Source organism: Chiloscyllium plagiosum, unplaced genomic scaffold (genome assembly GCF_037043375.1).
Source record: "Chiloscyllium plagiosum isolate Xiang-an unplaced genomic scaffold, Cpla_swu_hap1 HiC_scaffold_29, whole genome shotgun sequence".
NCBI lineage: Eukaryota > Metazoa > Chordata > Chondrichthyes > Orectolobiformes > Hemiscylliidae > Chiloscyllium > Chiloscyllium plagiosum.
In genome coordinates this window covers 26660952-26682025 of record NW_028270167.1, presented here as the reverse complement: position 1 = coordinate 26682025, position 21074 = coordinate 26660952, and the positions used below count along the sequence as shown (strand labels likewise).

General features: G+C 41.5%; 1 protein-coding gene across 6 annotated transcripts in view; it reads left to right on the top strand.

The window, feature by feature from the left end:
* Positions 1-21074, top strand: part of LOC148142276 (uncharacterized) — an 80341-nt gene that overhangs the window by 27443 nt on the left and 31824 nt on the right. Inside the window, exon 1 of one of the 6 annotated variants that reach the window (XM_087976447.1) lies at positions 14957-14976. The exons of the other annotated variants lie outside the window; for them this stretch is intronic. The gene's annotated coding sequence lies outside the window, so the exon portion shown is untranslated. Of the gene's footprint in view, positions 1-14956; positions 14977-21074 lie in introns of those variants that run through there. 6 annotated transcript variants of the gene reach the window in all.

Genomic DNA, 21074 nt, shown 5'->3' with positions numbered 1-21074 from the left:
ATGTTCTGAGGGCTATGACTGAATCCATCATTGTAAATGGTGAAATTTGATTTTAACAATAAACTTGAAACCACATGTGACCAGAAAACCATTGTCGTAAAAAAGGAACATCTAGTTCATGAACATTCTTTAGGGAAGGAAAATCAGTCCTTCTTTGTTCATCTGGCTCACACATGACTTCACATCTCAGCAATGTGGTTCTACTCTGAAATGATTTGGCAAGCCACTCACTTGTATCTAACTGTTACAAAGTCTGATTTTTAAAAAAACTGAAACTGCATGGATTACCTGGCATCGATGCAGGCACCTTAGTTCCAAAGGTACATACAAGCATAATGTCTTTCTCAGTACCATTCTGAGGAGTCCTTAATGTTGATGCAAGACCCCATGAGTTCTCATGGTTTCAAGTCAAACATAGACTAAGAAAGTTCTTGCTGATTATGATGTATTGAACCCCCTTAATTGATGAATCAGGACTTCCTTAGTGCAGAAAGTACTAAGGGTAGTAACAGTGCAGAATGTACTCTTCACGGAGTCTTCAATGTCCATCAACAAGGATGGCTTGGTAGCAACAACACCAACACCACTGTCCTAAAGGACAGAACAGACAGACTGAGTCTGCAGCAGGTTGTGAACGAACAAACAAGAGGGAAATGCATCCTTTAAATCACTCTCGCCAATTTGCCTGCCATGTGAAATTGTGTAAGAGAGACCACTGCATAATCCTTGTGGAGACCAAGCCCTATCTTCACATTGGAGGTACCCTTTTCCGTATTGTATGGCACTACTACCATGTTAAATGGGATAGATTTCAAAACGATCCACCAACTCGAGATTACAGCCATGAGACTCTCTGGTCATTGATGGCAGAATTGTATTTAAACAAAATCTGTATTCCCCACTAGGGCAGCGTGGTGGCTCAATGGTTAGCACTGCTGCCTCACTGCGCCAGGGACCCGGGTTCGATTCTAGCCTTGGGCGACTGTCTGTGGAGTTTGCACCTTCTCCCTGTGTCTGTGTGAGTTTCCTCTGGGTGCTCTGGTTTCCTCCCACAGTCCAAAGATGTGCACTTTAGGTGAATTGGCCATGCTAAATTGCCCATAGCATGTGTAGGTTAGGTGAATTAGTTAAGGGAATAGGTCTGAGCGGCTGACTCTTCGGAGGGTCAGTGTGGACTTGTTGGGCCAAATGGCCTGTTTCCAAACTGTAGGGATTCTGTGATACTTTATGATACGCTTCAGCATTACCATCTAGGTAAGGGATCAATACTGATTCAACGAACAGTGCTGAAGAGAATGCTAGGGGCAGCACCCAGCATCCTAAACATATGGTTTCTGCCTGATGAAGCAAAATCACAGGACTAATTACTTGCAGAACAGCATAGGCAGCAAGTAATAGACAGGGTTAAGTGATTCTATAACCAATGGATCTAAACTCTATAATCCTACCTTAACCCGTCATGAATGATAGTAGACAATTATGCAACCCACTGGAGGTAAGCATCCATAAATATTTTTATCTTCAATGTTGGGGGAGTCTAGTATATCAATATGAAACATAAGACTGAAGCATTTGGAACAATTTTTCCACCATTGGTACTGAGTGGATGATCCAATGTGGCCTATCAAAAGATCCCTTACATCACATTGGTTTTCAGCTAATTTAATTCAATCCTCGTGATATCTAAGAAACCGCTGAAGACAGTAATTATTGAAAAGGCTATGGACCCTGACAACATTCTGGCAAGAGTACTAAAGACTTGTATTCCATTTGCCACACCAGCCTTACACATTCATTGTTTAAGCCACTCATCCATTCACTAACATTCATACTGAGCCTCGTCAACTGGTTTTACAACAACTAGCCTTGTAAAAAGAGGTCACATTCAATCCTTCAACACCACCCCCACTCCCACATGACTACAGTGTAATGGAGCTCTTCCTGTGTCACAGTATTCTATATCTCTGACTAAACCAGGCTGGGAAGACCCAGTGACAACTGTGGGACAGCTTTGCAGAGGGCAGAGTTTGAATGGATTCGCAATTCTGTGATGATTGCTGCTTTGCTGAAGATATGGATCAGAGTGATTGGGCTGGTAAAGGTTACTCACACAGATTATTGACCTTGTGTCACAGTCAGCACTGACCAGAAAGGGTGCACCAATAAATTATGAGAAACAATTCCATTGTCCTTGGGTCATTGACTAGTAGACACATATTTTAAATTATTGTTAACAGAATCAAGGGCATCTTAGGGAAAAATGTGTCTCTGCAGCATGTTGTTCTGATCCATTTTGTAAAAGGCCAGCAAAAGCACATTCAAATCAACTTCACAGAGAGGAATTGGATATATAGCACCATTTTTCAGGTGCTGTTTGGAAAGAACAGGAAATTGGGGCAATGAAGTTATTGGAAAAAGGTAGTACAACCTCAAGGAGTCTTGTTTTGTACCATATTTTGGGTGATATTCCATTTCTTTCCACTTAATTTTCTGTGCTGGTAATGCAGGATTCATTTTCTCTTCACGTTCAAATAGTTGGAGGATGGAGTTATAGACCAGAGTCAGAGATATAAGAAAACAATGAGATGGGATGAAGCAAGGCCATGGAGGATTTTGAAGGCAAAGTTTTAAATTGATTACAGTGGGAGGTAGGAAGCTGATGCAGGTCAGGAGAGTGAGACATGCAGTACAAGAATGGGAGTGCTGAGTTATGAACAATTTGGAGTCTAGGGAATCTGAAGACTTGGAAACTGGTACCAAAGGAATAAAAAAAACGATGGTTGGTGGAAATTTGAAATGAAAACAGAATTCGCTCAAAGTAGTTTGGCATGTCTGACAGCTGTGGAAAGTAAAACAGGTCATGTTTCAGGTCAGTAATCTGTCACCATAACTTGAAAAAGTTAAACATGCAAATAAGAATTGAGCAAGTGAGATGTTGGTGGGAGAAGGAGTGGATGAAGAACAAATGGAAAGATGGGAGACAGAATGGCAATAAGGAAATACTTCTGACCTTTCTAATTCCCTTCACCAGAGAGCAATGGGAGGCAGGAACATTCAATATTTTTAAAGAGAGAAATAGAAAATGTGGAAGATATTTTTTTTTCCCCTTCATTGCAAGGCATTGGAGTTTAAGAATAGGAAAGTCTTGTTGCAATTGCACATGTTGTTGGTGAGGTCACATGTGCTATTTTGTTTCCTGTAATGGTCAAAAGATATATTGGTATTGGTCACTGTTTAAAAGTGATTCACTAGGCTGATTTCTGGGAAGAAGGTGTTGCCTTATTAAACAAGTTTAAATAGATTAGGTCTTTATTCATTAGAATTTACAATTATGATGGGTAATCTAATTGCAACATATAAAATTTTTCCACTTGTAGGGGAATCTTGAATTGGAACATCCTTACACTCTTAGAGTTCATGCATTTACAACTGAGATGCAAAGTAATTTCTTCTCAGAGAGTAGTGAATGTTGGAATTCTCTAACCCAGAAAGTTGTGCAGGCAAGATAACTGAGAGTGTTCCAAGAGAAGGTATTTAAATTTGTAAAATATCAAAAAGTTGAAGGCTATGAAGAGCTGGCATGAAAAAATAATTACGCTCTGGAGCAGATCAGTCTTGGTCTGATAGTACAGTCCTTGTCCAAATCAGTATGTTTAAATGGACTGCTGTTATAGCTCTTCCATTATCATCTTCTTGCTTACTAAACGCAACTAGACTGCTGACTTGCAGGCTGTGCTAGGCCTTCGAACATCGAATGCAACTTGGACATTTTACATCCTTACATATGCGTTTGAGTCTTACTCCAAGACATGAATCCACTCCACAGCTGTGACTTTTCTAACCAATGGATTAATGTGGTTTCCTCTTTGTTGAAGACTTTTGAACAGAAACTTGGTGGTATCCTTTTTATTTCTAGGTCCCTGCACTTATTACCTAAACCGGCCAGGTTATTGTTGGATAACAACCAATTTTCTTTTCACTCCATATAAATCAGGATTCCTTCCTTTTGTGCAGTGTTTGACTGTTGCAGTGGATTCAGCTGCTCTTGCCCCCTTTTGCGTCTCCTCCCTGTATTTGCCTTTCCTTCATGTGTGTTTCATTTGAAAACTAACAAGAGCTGACAGGTTCCCAGGAAAGTTGACAAAACAGAGCCAGCCCAGAAAAATGTGTGCTGACTGTGAAAGCAGTAGTGAAAGTGAAATGAAACAGTGACATGCCATAACTTGAAATGTTTCAAGTCACTTGGATTCCAGAAAAAAATGGAAGTTAGAGTTTCGCAGCAGTAACTGATTTGGGAAATTATTACAAGCCTGAAATCGTATCAATGTTGAAGTCTGCTCAGGGGCTTTCTTCAGGATTCCAATCTGTGGGAACATCTGATTTTGAAAATTTGACCTTTGAAGTGTATCCTTGCAGGTTTGGTTTACTGGGGTGCACTTTCACCTCAAAGTGAGTAGCTAGCTTGTGAAGGTTGGTGTCACTTCACAACTTAATTATTAAATCTCAGAAGGAAATGGAATTGTGAGAGCATTGCCCTATTATAAGAGCGACCCTGTTGGGTGTGAAAGGGGGTGTGAAAGGTGGACTTTCATGCTCCCCATAGGGCAGGTTCATGACTGGGGTCAGGTGTCAGGAGGATGTAAGGGGGAGATCTCACCACTATTTTGCCTCCCTCCAATTGAGTCTGGCTCAGGAAGGCTCAGGAAGGATCACCTGAAGCCCTCATCCCTTTGTCACTGGAATTCAGTCAAAGGCTGGCAAGGCACATAAGGCAATCCTGTCAGGTTTACTGCCTGCCATTCAGGCATATTGCTCACAGGCACCCTGTGATTGATATTGGGACCAACATCAGGATAACTGCTCCAACAGTCCCCGCGTTTGCTTCTGACCCTCGTCCTATCTGTAACTGGCAGTCGCCCTTCCTGCAACTCCCTTCCCTACCTTCCTCCCCCTGTCTTCAGACATCCATTGGCAGTCTCTGGCTCCAAGTGGTGCCACCATGATTTTTCAGCAGCCAGCCTCTGAATGGCCAGTGGCAGGGGATGGGAGTGCTGCACTATTGGTGGCTTAATTGAATGGAAGGTCTGACATTGCCCAAATAAGTGTCTGATTGAGATATAATTGCCTCAGGCCTCCTAGAGAATAATTGACACAGCTTAGCAACACTTCTGTGACTCCTGACCAAGGTCCCTGTTGCCCACAGAAGATCCTGCCCTACATTCGCGCGGCATCTGATTGTTCAATTGGATGATAAAAGTCATATCTTGCTCTTAAATGATTGCAGAAACCTGTATTCTTGGCTAATATTGCTCTCTCACCAGTAACAATGCATTCTGTGAACTTGGATATCCTTTTGATAGAGTACTTATTTTTAGAGACTGCAACAAATTTTATTCAGTTACGATACCATAAAAAGTGAACAGTCGGCTCTCTGTATTTGCCTAGATGATGAAAACAGCTGAATCTGGGCCACTGCCAGTTAAAAGTGTGAATAAGCTACATTCAGCCTCCACTGATGACTTAGTGGTTACATGCTCCCTGGTGTAAACTTCTGCATTTATTTATACAAAATGTACCTTCACAGGGAATTTATTGGGCAAATCAGTTCAAAGGTGACTAATTTGTTCATAATCCTATCAAAAATGCAGCTTTTTAAATGCAGCATTAGTGGGCAATTGCAACTTGCAAAATAGGAGATTTGTTTAATACGAAGTATTCCTTTTGCGTGATAAATTAACCTGACACATTGTTCGTTGTTAGACAGAATTCCTGAGACCAGTCTGGACAGGAATACAAGTATATTGCGAACAAGCCAAAATAACTTCAGATTTTTGACTATTCACATTGGATTTGAGGAGATCTAATAGTATGTGTGATGCTTGCTCTAACGTTCAGTTTTGAAATTGAAAAATTGCTGTTTGTCAAAATTATGTGGCTTCTCTCATTGGCTAGTTTTAATGTCTAGCTGTCAAACAAATTTTGTCAGGTCAGAAATCAAGCATCAGGGAACTTCCAGCATTTAATTATGGATGTGCCAAATATCACAGTAATGATCAGGTTTTGCTTTTAATGCTTAGGATTTAACATTTTGACAAAGTGTTATTGCAATGATGACGGAAAATGGAAGTGATGTGATTAGGGCACTTTCAACTTGCAGTAACTGATGCTCTGTTAACAAATGCAGTTCCACAGTATGGTTCTGATGATGAAAACTTACCCCAGTCATTTTAACATTGTAATTAAATGGCTAAGAAAGGTCAAAGATGGCTACTTAAGTCGCCAAGTATTCATGTCTTGTTTCCCAAATTCTGTTGTTCTTTTTGACTCTTATTCTGGTTTGTAACTGACTCTCTTGTATCTGCACTAGTTCCCACATTAACAGTAAAAAAACAAGTTACTGTAATCTATTGAGCAAGTCTCTCTGAACTAAAGTGAAGATTGCTGAGCCTTTTATTTCTGTGGATGCTGTCTCTTTCACTTCAGTCAGTTAGTTTGATTATATCGAACCAGAGAATCCCTGCAGTGCCAAAACATCCATACAGACTATCAAGACTGCAGCAACCCTCTGGAGAGCATCCAACCCATACCCAGCTCCTGAGCCTATCTCTGTAACTCCACATGTACTATGGCAAAGCCAGCTAGCCTGCACATCCTTGGACATATTAGGGCAATTCAGCATGGCCAATCCACCTATCATGCAGATCTTTGGACTGCGGGAGAAAACCAGACTATCCAGAGGAAACCCATGCAGACATGGGGAGAATATGCCAAGTCCAAACAGTCACCCAAGGATGGAATTGAACCCGGATCCCTGACACTGTGAGCCACTGAGCCACCACATCTTGTTTCTTTCTAATTGGTGGGATGTGACTGCTATGATGTGTCTGGGTGGGTTACTCTTCGGAGGGTCAGTGTGGACTTGTTGGGCCAAAGGGCCTGTTTCCACATTGTAGGGGAATCTAATCTAATCTATGAACTCCCAAACAGTGGTTGGAATCCCGAGGAGATGGGATGGGAACTTAGTTTTGGGGATTATCAGTGCAGTGGGTCAGAACCCCTCAGAATTCTCACCTCAACATGATCACTGCCAGTTGTAGCCCTTAAGGGGGCAATAAGTGACCATTCAAGGGTTGATTTTGACAAAGAGAAAGACTCCATCAAATAATTGGTTAACCAGTGAGGACAGCTGACAGTAGGAGAGATTTATGGATGATTGAGGGACTGGACATAAGGCAGCAGGGTGGTCACCTGAGACCACTCCCCCCACCCCTGCACTTTCTTCTAACCTCCACGGCCTCCTTCCTTCTGTGATCTCCACCCCACAAAACCAACCCCAAACAGTACTAACCCTACCCATGGGGAATCATCCATCTTGGGAATTTTAAGTGGTTGTTGTACTCGTAGCAGCCACAGCCTCCTCATACAGTCGTGGAGATGTACAGATGGCAACACACCCTTCAGTCCAACTCATCCATGCTGACCAGATATCCAAAATTAATCTAATCCCTGAGATTTGGAGAAAATTTGTAACTAATGTTGTGAATCAGGTTGTAAGTTTGCTCTCTGAGCTTGTGGATTTGTTCTCAGACGTTTTGTCACCATACTGGATAACATCATCAGTGAGCCTCCAGTGAAGCATTGGTATTCTGTCCCATTTGCTATTTATCTGTCTCGGTTTGTTGTGGTAAGTGATATCACTTCCGGTTCTGTTTCTGTCAGGTTGGTAAAGTCTCTATGTTTGTTAATGGAATTCTGGTTTGAATGCCAGGCCTCTAGGAATTTCCGTGCATGTCTTTGTTTAGCCTGTCCCAGGATGGGTGTCTATCCCAGTCGAACTGGTGTTCCCCTTCATCTGTGTGTATGGATACCAGTGATCGTTGGTCATATCTTTCAGTGGCTAGTTGGTGCTCATGCATCCTGGTAGCTAACACCCTGCCTATTTGTCCAGTGTAATGTTTGTTGCAAGATCTACAAACAAATCAACAAACAATGCCTGTAGGATCACCAATATCAGGACTTATAGCAGAAGCAGTTATGCAGAGGTTAAAACAAACAACTTTTCCCACAATCCAAGCTTTGGGACCGCTACGTGGGCGACATCTTTGTCATCACGAAATGCAACAAAGTAGAAGAAACCCACAAACACATAAAAAACATTCTTACTGGTATAAAGTTCACCAAAGAGGAAGAGAACAATAACCAACACCCTTTCCTAAACGTTACAGTAGAATGAAAAGCTAATGGGGAGCTGCAAACTAGTGTTTACAGGAAAGCCACACACACTGACCAGATACTCAACTACAGGAGCAACCATTCCAAAACTCACAAATGGAGCTGCATCAGGACATTATTTAAACAAGCCACACACACTGCAGCATCCAGAAACTTTGAGGAGCTGAGGAAAATCACATATACAACATATTCAGGAATAACGGGGTGCCCAATAAGCACAGTCTGCCGATGCCTGCAAAACAGACCTAAACAGGAGGACACAACATGCCCAGAAACTCTAGCCACCCTACCACACATCAAAGACATTTCAGAGATGAAGACCAGATTTCTCTGGCCCCTAGGCAACATGGTAGCCCTCAAACCTGCCACCACACTGAAACAGCACCTGATTAATTTAAAGGACCCTGTGCCAAAAACCACCAGAACGAACATCATATACAAGATTTGTCATTCTTGATATAGGTTTGCTTGCTGAGCTGCAAGGTTCATTTTCAAACGTTTTGTCACCATACTAGACAACATCATCATTAGTGAGCCTCTGGATGAAGCACCGGTGGCATGGCTCGCTTTCTATTGATGTGTTTAGGTTTCCTTGGATTGGTGATGTCGTTTCCTGTTCTTTTTCTCAGAGTGATAAATGGGATCCAAGTCAATGTGTTTGTCGATAGAGTTCCGGTTGGAACGCAGTGCTTCTAGGAATTCTCGTGCATGTTTCTGTTTGGCTTGTCCTAGGACGGATGTGTTGTCCCAGTCGAAGTGGTGTCCTTCCTCATCCATACATAATGATACTGGTACGACTGAGTCATGTCTTTGTGTGGCTAGTTGATGTTCATGTATCCTGGTGTCTGGTTTTCTGCCTGTTTGTCCAATGTAGTGTTTGTTACAGTTGGGTATTTTGTAAATGACTTTGGTTTTGTTTGTTGTCTGTATGGGGTCTTTCAAGTTCATTAGCTGCTGTTTTAATGTGTTGGTGGGTTTGTGGGCTACCAGGATGCCAAGAGATCTGAGTGGTCTGGCAGTCATTTCGAGATGCCTTTGATGTAGGGGAAAGTGGCCAGAGTTTCTGAATGTGTTTTGTCTGCTTGTTGGGGTTTGTTGCTGAGACATCAGCTGACTTCCCCATTGGCTGTTCGCTCTACTGCAACATCTAGGAATGGCAGGTTATTGTTGTTTTCCTCCTCTTTAGTGAATTTTATGCCAGTAAGGGTATTTTTGGGGTATCCAATGGGGAACTTCAAACCAGCATCTACAGGAAAACAACACATACGGACCAAATACTGATCTACAGAAGGAATCATCTCAACACCCACAAAGTAAACTGCATTAGAACATTATTTCAATGAGCCACCATACACTGCAGCACAGAAGAACTACAGTGTATTCAAAAAGAATGGGTACCCAATGAACACAGTCCGCTGACTCCTCAGCAACAAACCCCAACAAGGAGGCGAAACATGTCCAGAACCTTAGCCATTCTCCCCTACATCAAAGACATCTCAGAAATTACTGCCAGACTACTCAGACCTCTTGGCATCATAGTAGCTCACAAACACACCAACACACTGAAACAGCAACTAATGAGCTTGTAAGACCTGATACAGACAACAAACAACAAAATACCTTGCAAGAACTATAACAAACATTATACTGGAAAACAGGCAGAAAACTAGCCACCAGGATACATGAACATCAATTAGCCCCAAAAAGACATGACCCACTCTCACGAGTATCCTCGCATACTGATGAGGAAGGACACCACTTTGATTGGGACAACACATCCATCCTAGGACAAGCCAAACAGACACACATGATAATTCCCAGAAGCATGGCATTCCAACTGGAACTCTACAACAAACACAATTGACTAGGATCCCATTTACCACCCCCTGAGAAAAAGAACAGCAAGTGACATCACCAATCTAAGGAAACCTAAACACATAAATAGAAAGCAGGCCATGCCACCAGTGCTTCATCTGGAGGCTCACTAATGATCATACCTAGTGACGAAACATGAAAATGAACCTCCCAGCTCAGTGAGCAAACCTATATCCAGATCTTTTTTATAAATTTCAACAGGTTTTTATAGTCAGTTTTTATATTCCTCACTAGTTTGCCCGCTTAGTTTACTTTCTCTGTCTTTATTATCTTTTCACTCCTCCATAACTGGATTATGAATTTATCCTGGTCTTTGGGGCCTCTTTCTATGCATTTTCTTTCAACATAATACTGTCCTTAACCTCCGCGTTAACCCATGGTTGGTTTATCCCACTTTTAGAACCTTTCCTCCTTACTGGGATATCTCTTTGCTGAGAATCAAGAATTACTGGCTTAAATATCTGCCATTGCTTGCTGACTGTCTGTCCTTCTAATCTATTTGCTGAGGCTGCTTCAGCTAAATTTATCCTCATTTCACCATAATTCCCTTTATTTAAGTTAAGCACAGTTTGTCAGCTTCAACTGAATATCAACTTTTATCATGTTTATTCTTTTATTCTGAGGTCATTTATTAAATATGCCTCATCACCCATTACCCGATTCAAGATAGCCTGTTCCCCTCGTTGGTTGCATGACACATTCCCAAGGGAAACTAATCCTAATGCAAACTATGAATTTATTGTCATTACTACCCTTTACAGTTTGTTTGACCCAAACAACATTAAAATTAAAGTCAACCATAACTATTGCCCTGTTATTTGTACATTCGGTAGATGATCACCGAGACGCACCCCCGCCCTTCTGAGCTCTGTGGACTGTCTTCCTCCATGACCTCCACCTAGCAAACCCAACCCCAAGCAGCACTAACCTTACCATAGCCAATCATCCATCCTGGTTGTTGTACCAGCAGTCACGACAGCCTCCTCTGTGGCAGTGCTGAGCTAGCAGTTCTTAGCAGCTGTGCCATCCTCACCCTGAAGTCCTAGTACCAGCTGAAAACTTCACAGCAGCCAATCAGCGACCTGATCATTGGAAAATCCAGCAGTGGGGTAGTGGTAATGTCACTGGACGAGTAACTCAGAAATGCAAGGTGATGTTCTGGGGACATGGTTTGAACCCTACTTTGGAAAATGATGAAATTTGAATTCACTTATGAATTTGGAATGGGGAGCTGGCCTAATATTGGCCATGTACCCATTGTTGTAAAAACCCTTCCTTCTGATTCATTAATCTGTTTTTTTTTAGAGCAGTAAATCTGTCTTCCTTTCCTGGTCTGACCCACACATAATTCCATATCCATAGCAACATGAATGACTCTTAACTACAATCTGGGCCATTGGGGTCAGCAATGAATGTTGGCTTTAGCTAGTGATGCTCACATCGCATGAATGAATAAATAAAAACATGCTCCCATTATTTCTGATTTCCTACAATGTGGCTACTGTTTGAGTGTCCATATACTACTCCTAGCAGTATCTACTTTCCCTTGCTGTTACCTACCTCCACTCAAATGGACTCTCCCTTATCTGAGCCTAGATCCTGTCTCATAACTATCCTAATTTCATCGCTTATTGAAAATGTTATCCTGCCACCTTTTCCTTGCCTCCTGACTTTTCGAAAAGATCAAATGTGCCTGAATGTTAAGTTCCCAGTTCTGATCTCCTTATAGGTATGTCTCCGTAATGGCTGCAAGATCATATCCATTTACCTCAATTTGCAGCATTATTTTTTCTACATTATCTTAAATGCTTCATGCATTAACATACTGGCCTTCAGGTATGCTTTATTACCATTTTTAATCATCCTAACTTTTTTTCCTTGTACTGTGGCCTGGTTTGCATCTCACCCTAAATTACCCTGTCAACATGTTTTGCATTTTAATGTTCTCTCTTTTATTATTATCCTTGTTCCGCCTTGCCCTGTCACTCAAGGTCATCCTCAATGTAAAAACCTGGAACTTATTTGCTCCTTCCAGTTCATTCTATTCTCCCTTCTGACATGATGGTCATGCAGCTTCCAATTACATTTAATGGCATAATGTCTGGTATTTAATCTACCTTAGATCCCTGTTGCACTCAACCCCACCATACTGTACAGCTTTTTTCTCTCTAATCTCCACATCAACCTATTCAAGTCTGTCATTGACCCTTCCCCACTTCCCATTTCCAAACCACTCCAGTTTTTCCTCAGCCTCATACTCACCCACACTCTCTAGCCTTTGTTTTCTCCTTTAGCTGTCCTGTTGTCATGTTTGTTAAAGATCCCACCTGGACGGTGGGATTCTCAGTGCCATTTTTTTGGCACAGAGTTCAAACTTTCCTCTCCTACCTCTTTCCTAGGGAATAATTTCAATCTCCTTCCTGTACCATCATTTGCAGATCACCATCCAGCTAAACTCAAGCCTTCACCTTTTTTTTTACAAATAGACACAGTTTTGCATACAATTACAGTAGCGTATCCAAAGATAATCCCAGAAAAATACAAATATTCAAAACTGCTGATGTTACTTGGCAAACGAGTATGTGCCACGGAAGATTATGAAAATTATTGGATTTGTATGTTGACACTGAGTTAATGAATCATTTTAAGTTCAGTGTTACTTTGTCAACAACAATCAAAAAATTTCCATCTCATTTGGCTCATCGAGTTTACTCCATCATTTGATCATGGCTGATACATTTCTCAGCTGCATCCTCCTGCCTTCTCCCTGTAACCCTTGATCCTCCTTGATCCTCCACTCAAGTTCAAGAACTCTACATCCTTGTCCACGATTACATAAAAGCAACGACTGTTATGTTCCAGGAAGTGATCCTTTAGGCACAGGCTTATTTTTGGTAAGGCAGACCATGTGCAATAGGGTGCAGTTCTGGAACCTACATTACAAGATAGATGTGAAAGCACTAGTGAGTGCAGAGGAAATTTGCCAGGATTTTACCTGGGCTGGAGAATTTCGGTTATGAAGAGAGTATGGATTGACTGGGGCTGCTTTTGTTACAGCAAAGGAGATTAAGAGGGGACTTGATTAAAGTGTATAAAATTATGAGGAGCATAGATAGAGTCAACAGGAAGAAACTTTCCCTTGATTGAGGAATCAATGACCAAGGGACATAGATTAAGGTGTAAAGTGATGCCGAATGTTTAAAGGAAATGTGAGAAAATTCTTTTTCATTTAGTGTGGTGAAAATCTGGAAATCACTGCTTGTAAAGGTGGCAGGGCAGAACAGTTAAGAAATGTTTCAGTGTGCACTTATGATGTTAAAACATTTAACTATGAGTCAAGTGTTGGAAAATGGAATTAGAATAGTTTGGTTTGTATTTGACCAGCACAGTATTGTAGATCTTTATGATTCTGTGATCTCAGGCGTAAGAGGAAAGTTTTGGGTGTCCCTTTCAGTGTTGAACATTTTGTTAGTGAACAAATGCTTAGCATGAAATATCCATCAATCCCTAAATATAAGGTAAATAGAAAGCAGTCCAAAAGGAGACTGCTGTGGTGAAGAGGAGAGGCTCTTTGCTAGCTTAGCACTCCGATGAGCTGAAATACCTGGAAGGAAGAGTCACTGTATACCAGACCATTCTGTCTTTCTAACTTTACATATACCCAGTGTAGACAGGCAATAGACTGGAAGAGCACAGCAAGGCAGGCAATGTCAGGAGGTGCAAAGGTTGACATTTCAGATGTAATCCTTTTTCAGGACCTGAAACATTGACTTCCAGACCTTCTGATGCAGCCTGGCTTGCTGTGTTCTTCCAGCCTCCTGCCTATCTACTTTGGATTCCAGCTTCCACAGGTGTTTTTTGTCTCTAATCATATATACCTAGTGTGTCTTTTTTTGATTATATTTCAATAAACATTTTAAACCTTTCAAGCTGTATCACTTGTAGCTACTCCATTATTTTAAGCAATCCATTGCATCTAATCAAATCTGCAGATATTGGCTAGTTGATTTAATATGCCCTCAGATTAGCTTCTACCCACAAATTTTTAAATAACCATAAAATTGGAGTTCTCCTGCAAAGCCAGCATGTCTCTAGAAAATGAATTATGTCTGCAGCGTCTTGGCATTGATGTGAACATTGTGCACGCTCATAGGAAGCACCTTCAAATGTTTCAGTTGATAAATGAAGCCTGGAACTGAGTCAAAGGGCAGAAGGTTTACAAGCTTAATCCTCAGTGAGTGCAGAGTTAACTCATTTCAAGCAGCAGTGTTCCAGTGAAGTATGGTTATTGTAGGATGAGAGCTTGAATAAGCTGTGAGATGTTACCTGGTATATGTATGGCGAGAGCATGTGGACAAGTTTCAGTTTGTCTGATGACTGAAGAACCTTTTGTCTTCTTGAAACACTGCAGTCAAGCTGTAGCTTGACACTCAATGCCTTCAGGGAGTGAATCGTTGGATTTCTACCCAGTAACAATGAAGGAACAGTGACATATTTCCATGCCAGGTCAATGAGTGGCTTAGAGGAGAAATTGAAGGCAGTGGTGTTCCCATATGCTGCCCTTGTCCTTCTAGATAGAAGTGGTCATGGGTTTGGAAGGTGCTGTCTGAGCATCTTTGGTGAATTTCTGTAGTGCATCTTGTAGATCGTACACACTGCTGCTACTGAGTGACAGTGTTGTGTGAATGTGGGTGTGGTGCCATTCAAGCAGGCTGCTTTGTTCCAGATGTCAAGCTGCTTGAGTGTTGTTGGAGCTGTGCTCATTCAGGCAAGCGTCACTTCAGCTCACACACAAAGAATAAAGAGTTTGGCAAGAGAGCTGTCAGATACTGAAATACGTGTGACTGCATGTAATCAATGATTCAGAAGGTAAGGGAAAACATGTGACAACGCAGAGCTGACTTGTGTCAAACAATGAACCTCCGTGTTTGAAACATTAGATATTTGATCTGATGCTGATTCAGTACAGAATTCTTTAAGTTGTGTACATTTTATGAACAAGCAAAATAAGTTGTGCATCATTTATTTTTTCTGATCCTGGTTTTATACAGACAAAATGAGCAACTCATTGCTTGCCAATGTCTCAGGTCTTGATGTCCTGTAGAATATAATCCTGTTTGTCGCTTTGCTTGGATTATACCCAAATTTAAGCACATTGAAGTGGAGTAGTTTTCATATTCTCACATCTGATGTCAAACCAGTTGTGAGCCTGAAATCAGAATTTGTTTTGTTTTGTGAGTGTGTTCCACAACTTGGTCATGATTGCAGTTTTTGTTTAATTATCCGCATGTAATTTAATGTCCTACATATATGTTTTATTCAAAATTGAAAATGCTACAGAAGGAGGCCAGTCAGTCCATCATGTTTACACCAGCTTTTCAAATGAACATTATATCTTAGTGCCATTTTCCTGCCTATCTCTCCATACCCTTGCGCATTGTTTTGATTTAAAATTATATGATGCCTGCTTGAATACCTCAACTTGAACCCGCCTCCACCAACTTCAAACCAATGGACTTCAGACCCAATAACTTGTGTGAAAAAAAAACTTTCCTTGCATCACATTGGTGTCTTCACTTTTTAAATCTTTGCCCACTTTTCATAATGGAAATTGAGCACCAAGGCTGAGGGAAGGTTAAGCTCCAGTTATACAGAACACTGGTAATAACACAGTCTGGACTTTTTGTGCAGAATGTTGACCATGTTAATTAAGAAAGGATGTGAGTGCATTGGTGACAGTCCAGAGAATTTTCCAGACTGGTATCTGGAATGACGTCAATTCGTAAGATTGGATTAAACAGGATAGGTTTGTGTCGCTGGAGTTTAGATAACAGTGACTTGTTTGAAATATATAACACCCTGGGAGGATGTTTCCTCTAATGGCAGAAGCTAGAACTAGGGATCACTATTTGAAAATGAACAGACACCCATATCAAACAGATACATTAAAGTCTATTCTCTGAGGGTTTAGTGACTTGTTTCTTGTCAAACAAGGGGATGAAAATTTATCAGGGGTAGGTAGGAATACAGATTTCAAGTTACAATCATTTCAACCATAATCTTGTTGAATGGCAGGGCCATTCTGAATGGATGTTCCTAACTTGTATGTGCATTTGCAATTGTTTTATGAGTGGGTAGAGTTTCTCACTATCTACTGCTTTCAGATGGATTATTGAAACCTTCTAACTGATCTCTCCTTAGCCTTCTTTACTCTGTGAAGAATAGACCCAGCCTCTGCATTCTGTCTTCATTCCTGGATCCATCACTGTAAATCTCTTCCACACCTTTTCTAATGTGCTCACCTCTTTTCCATATGGTAACATTAAAGCTGCCTATGATAGTCCTGCTGAGATCTATCCAAGCGTATTGATCAGTTCAGGATAACCACCTTGCTCATGCTTCCTATAAACCTTTAATAAAGCTGAGTGTACTGTATGTTCTATTAACTGCTCTCTCCATCTGTCCTGTCACTTTGAATGATCTATGCACATACCAGGTTTGTCTGCTCCGATAACCCCTTGAGAATTGTCCCTTGCACACCAAGATCGAGACATAGACAAATGGCAATGAATGCAAGGGTCCCAATGCAGACTCCTGGTGACCTCCACTACAAGTCTTCCTCTGATGTCAAAAACATCCATTGACCATTACTCTTTTTATCCCTGAAATTTTCTCACAAGTCTTAAAGTGGGACTGTATCGAAAAGCTTTTCAAACTCCATGTGCACCAGATTAATCCTGTGGCTGTAATCAATGCAACATTTTCTATGTGACTAGCAATTCAATCCTAAATAATTGTTTCCAGATGCTGCACTGTCACAAAGTTAAACTGACTGGACTGAAGTTGCTGGCCTTATTCATATAAACGTTTTTATCTCGGGTATAATGTTTGCAATTCTCCATAGCTCTGTCATCTACCCTGAGTCTCTAAGTAGACTGGATCATGGCCAGTGTCCCTGCAACTTTCACTCACTTCCTTCAATGTTTTAATCATTATAAGCTCACAGTGGGAGACCAGTTGACTCTTTGAGCCTGCTTCACAATTCAGTCTGTTCTTGGCTGATGCTTGATTGAATTTCATATTTCCACTTTCTCCCCGTGCCTCTTGATGTCTTTAAAATCTAAACATTTATCTACCTCTTCCTTGAGCATGTTCAATGATTTGATCTCCACAGCCATCTGTGGTAGCCTTCTCCACATGTTCACTACGTTTTGAGTTAAGACATTTTTTCCTGACCTAAATGGTCTACCCCGGATCTTCAAACAGTATCTCCTGGCTTTAGAGCTGCCAACCAAGGAACACAGCTTCCCTGCATCTCATCTGTCCAGCCCTATTAGATTTTTACGGATTCTAATCAGATCCGCTTTAATCCTTCTAAACTCTGGTAAATCAGGCCTAGGCAATCTCTCCAGATGTCCATCCCTCTACTTTATACCCTTTATGGCAAGTATATCCTTTTTTGGATAGAGAGGTCAGAACTGAGCACAATACTCCAGCTGTCATTTCCTCTAATTCTGTATAACTGCAATAAGCTATCTTCTGTACTTAAATCCTCTTGCATATATACCATTTACCCTTCTAATTGCTACTTTCATAGACTGATGTAGGACACCCAGAGCCCTCTGTACATTCTTTACACATTCACATCTACATAGAGTCATAGAGATGTACAGCATGGAAACAGACCTTTCGGTCCAACCCGTCCATGCCGACTAGATATCCCAACCCAATCTAGTCCCACCTGCCAGTACCCGGCCCATATCCCTCCAAACCCTTCCTATTCATGTACCCATCCAAATGCCTCTTAAATGTTGCAATTGTACCAGCCTCCACCACTTCCTCTGGCAGCTCATTCCATACACGTACCACCCTCTGCATGAAAATGTTGCCCCTTGTGTCTCTTTTATATCTTTCCCCTCTCACCCTAAACCTATGTCCTCTAGCGAGTTTTGAGAAAATTTGTTGCTCAGGTTGAGGTTTTGGATGTAGGTTTGCTCGCTGAGCTGAAAGGTTCATTTCCAGATGTTTCAAAAATCTTACCAAGTAACATCTTCAGTGGACCTCATGCGAAGCAATGCTGAAACTTCCTGATTTCTATTTAAATGTTTGGGTTTCTTTGGGTTGGTAATGTCATTTCCTTTGGTGATGTTATTTCCAGCGGTAAAGTCACTTCCTGTTCCTTTTCTCAAGGGATGGTAGATGGGGTCTAACTCGATGTGTTTGTTGATAGAGTTCTGGTTGGAATGCCATGCTTCTAGGAATTCTCGTGCATGTCTTTGTTTGGCTTGTCCTAGGATGGATGTATTGTCCCAGTCTGAGTGGTGTCCTTCCTCATCAGTATATGAGGATACTAGTGAGAATGGCTCATGTCTTTTTGTGGCTAGTTGGTGTTCATGTATCCTGGTGGCTAGTTTTCAGCCTGTTTGTCCAACGTATTATTTGTTATAGTCCTTGCACGGTATTTTGTAAATGACGTTGGTTTTGCTCATTGTCTGTATAGGGTCTTTCAAGTTTATTAGGTGCTGTTTTAGTGTGTTGGTGGGTTTGTGGGCTAACATGATGCCAAGGGGTCTGAGTAGTCTGGCAGTCATTTCTGAGATGTCTTTGATGTAAGGGAGAGTGGCTAGGGTTTCTGGACGTGTTTTGTCTGCTTGTTTGGGTTTGGTGCTGAGAAATCGGCGGACTGTGTTCATTGGGTACCCATTCTTTTTGAACACACGGTAGAGGTGATTTTCCTCTTCTCTGTGTAGTTCCTTTGTGCTGCAGTGTGTGTTGGCTCATTGAAATAATGTTCTGAAGCAGCTTTGATTGTGGGTGTTGGGATGGTTGCTTCTGTAGTTCAATATTTGGTCTGTATGTGTTGTTTTTCTCTAGACGCTGGTTTGAAGTTCCCCATTGGCTGTTTGCTCTACTGTGACATCTAGGAATGGCAGTTTGTTGTTGTTTTCCTCCTCTTTAGTGAATTTTATGCCAGTAAGGGTATTACTGATGGTCTTGAAGGAGTATCATCAAGCTAATGGACTTATGCCTTACCACCCACTTCACCTTCAACAACAAAACTTACAGACAATCCAGTGGAACACCCATGGTATCTCCGATATCAGGGTTCTTAGCAGTAGGAGTAATGCAGAGACTTGAGCAAACAGCTCTGCCAACCATCCAGCCCAAACTCTGGGTCCGCTATGTGGATGACATCCTTGTCATCATTAAACGAAACAAGTTAGAGGAAACCTTCAAGACCAGAAATAATACCCTTACTGCCATAAAATTCACTAAAGAAGAGGAAAACAGCAACAAACTGCCATTCCTAGATTTCGTAGTAGAGCGAACAGCCAAAGGGGAACTTCAAACCAGCGTCTACAGGAAAACAACTCATACAGACAAATATTGAACTGCAGAAGCAATCATCCCAACACCCACAAATGAAGCTGCATCAGAACATTATTTCAATGAGCCAACACACACTGCAGCACAAAGGAACTACGCAGAGCAGAGGAAAATCACCTATACCGTGTGTTCAAAAAGAATGGGTACCCAATGAACACAGTCCGCCGATTTCTCAGCAACAAACCCAAACAAGCAGACAAAACACATCCAGAAACCCTGGCCACTCTCCCCTACATCAAAGACATCTCGGAAATGACTGCCAGATTACTCAGACCCCTTGGCATCATGGTAGCCCACAAACCCACCAACACACTAAAACAGCAGCTAATGAATTTGGAAGACCCTATACAGACAATGAACAAAATTAATGTCATTTACAAAATACCGTGCAAGGACTATAACAAACAAAACATTGGACAAACAGGCAGAAAACTAGCCACCAGGATACATGAATATCAACTAGCCACAAAAAGACATGAGCCTTTCTCACTAGTATCCTCACATACTGATGAGGAAGGACACCACTTCGACTGGGACAATACATCCATCCTAGGACAAGCCAAAGACACGCATGAGAATTCCTAGAAGCATGGCATTCCAACCAGAACTCTATCAACAAACATATCGAGTTAGACCCCATCTACCACCCCTTGAGAAAAGGAGCAGGAACTTCACCATAGGAAATAAAATCACCAAAGGAAATGACATCACCAACCCAAAGAAACCCAAACATATAAATAGAAATCAGGAAGTTTCAGCATTACTTCGCATTAGGTCCACTGAAGATGTTACCTCGTAAGGTAATGAAATGTCTGGAAATGAACCTTTCAGCTCGATGAGCAAACCTACATCCTATACCCTCTAGTTCTGGACTCACACACCCCAAAGAAAAGACTTTGCTTATCTACCCTATCCATGCCCCTCATAATTTTGTAAACCTCTACAACGTCACCCCTCAGCCTCCGATGCTCCAGGGAAAACAGCCCCAGCCTGTTCAGCCTTTCCCTATAGCTCAAATCCTCCAACCCTGGCAACATCCTAGTAAATCTTTTCTGAACCCTTTCAAATTTCACGACGTATTTCCAATAGGAAGGAGACCAGAATTGCATGCAATATTCCAACAGTGGCCTTACCAATGTCCTGTACAGCCGTAACATGACCTCCCAACTCCTGTACTCAATATAAAAGAAAGCATACCAAATGCCTTCTTCACTATACTATCTACCTGTGACTCCACTTTCAAGGAGCTATGAATCTTCACTTCAAGGTCTGTTTGTTCAGCAACACTCCCTAGGACTTTACCATTAAGTGTATAAGTCCTGCTAAGATTTGCTTTCCCAAAATGCAGCACCTCACATTTATCTGAATTAAACTCCATCTGCCACTTCTCAACCCATTGGCCCATCTGGTCAAGATCCTGTTGTAATCTGAGGTAACCCTCTTCACTGTCCACTACACCTCCAATTTTGGTGTCATTTACAAACTTACTAACTGTACCTCTTATGCTTGCATCCAAATCATTTTTTAGATGCATCTCATTCAGTCCTGGCATTTTGTCAATTCTCGCCACTGACAGGGCA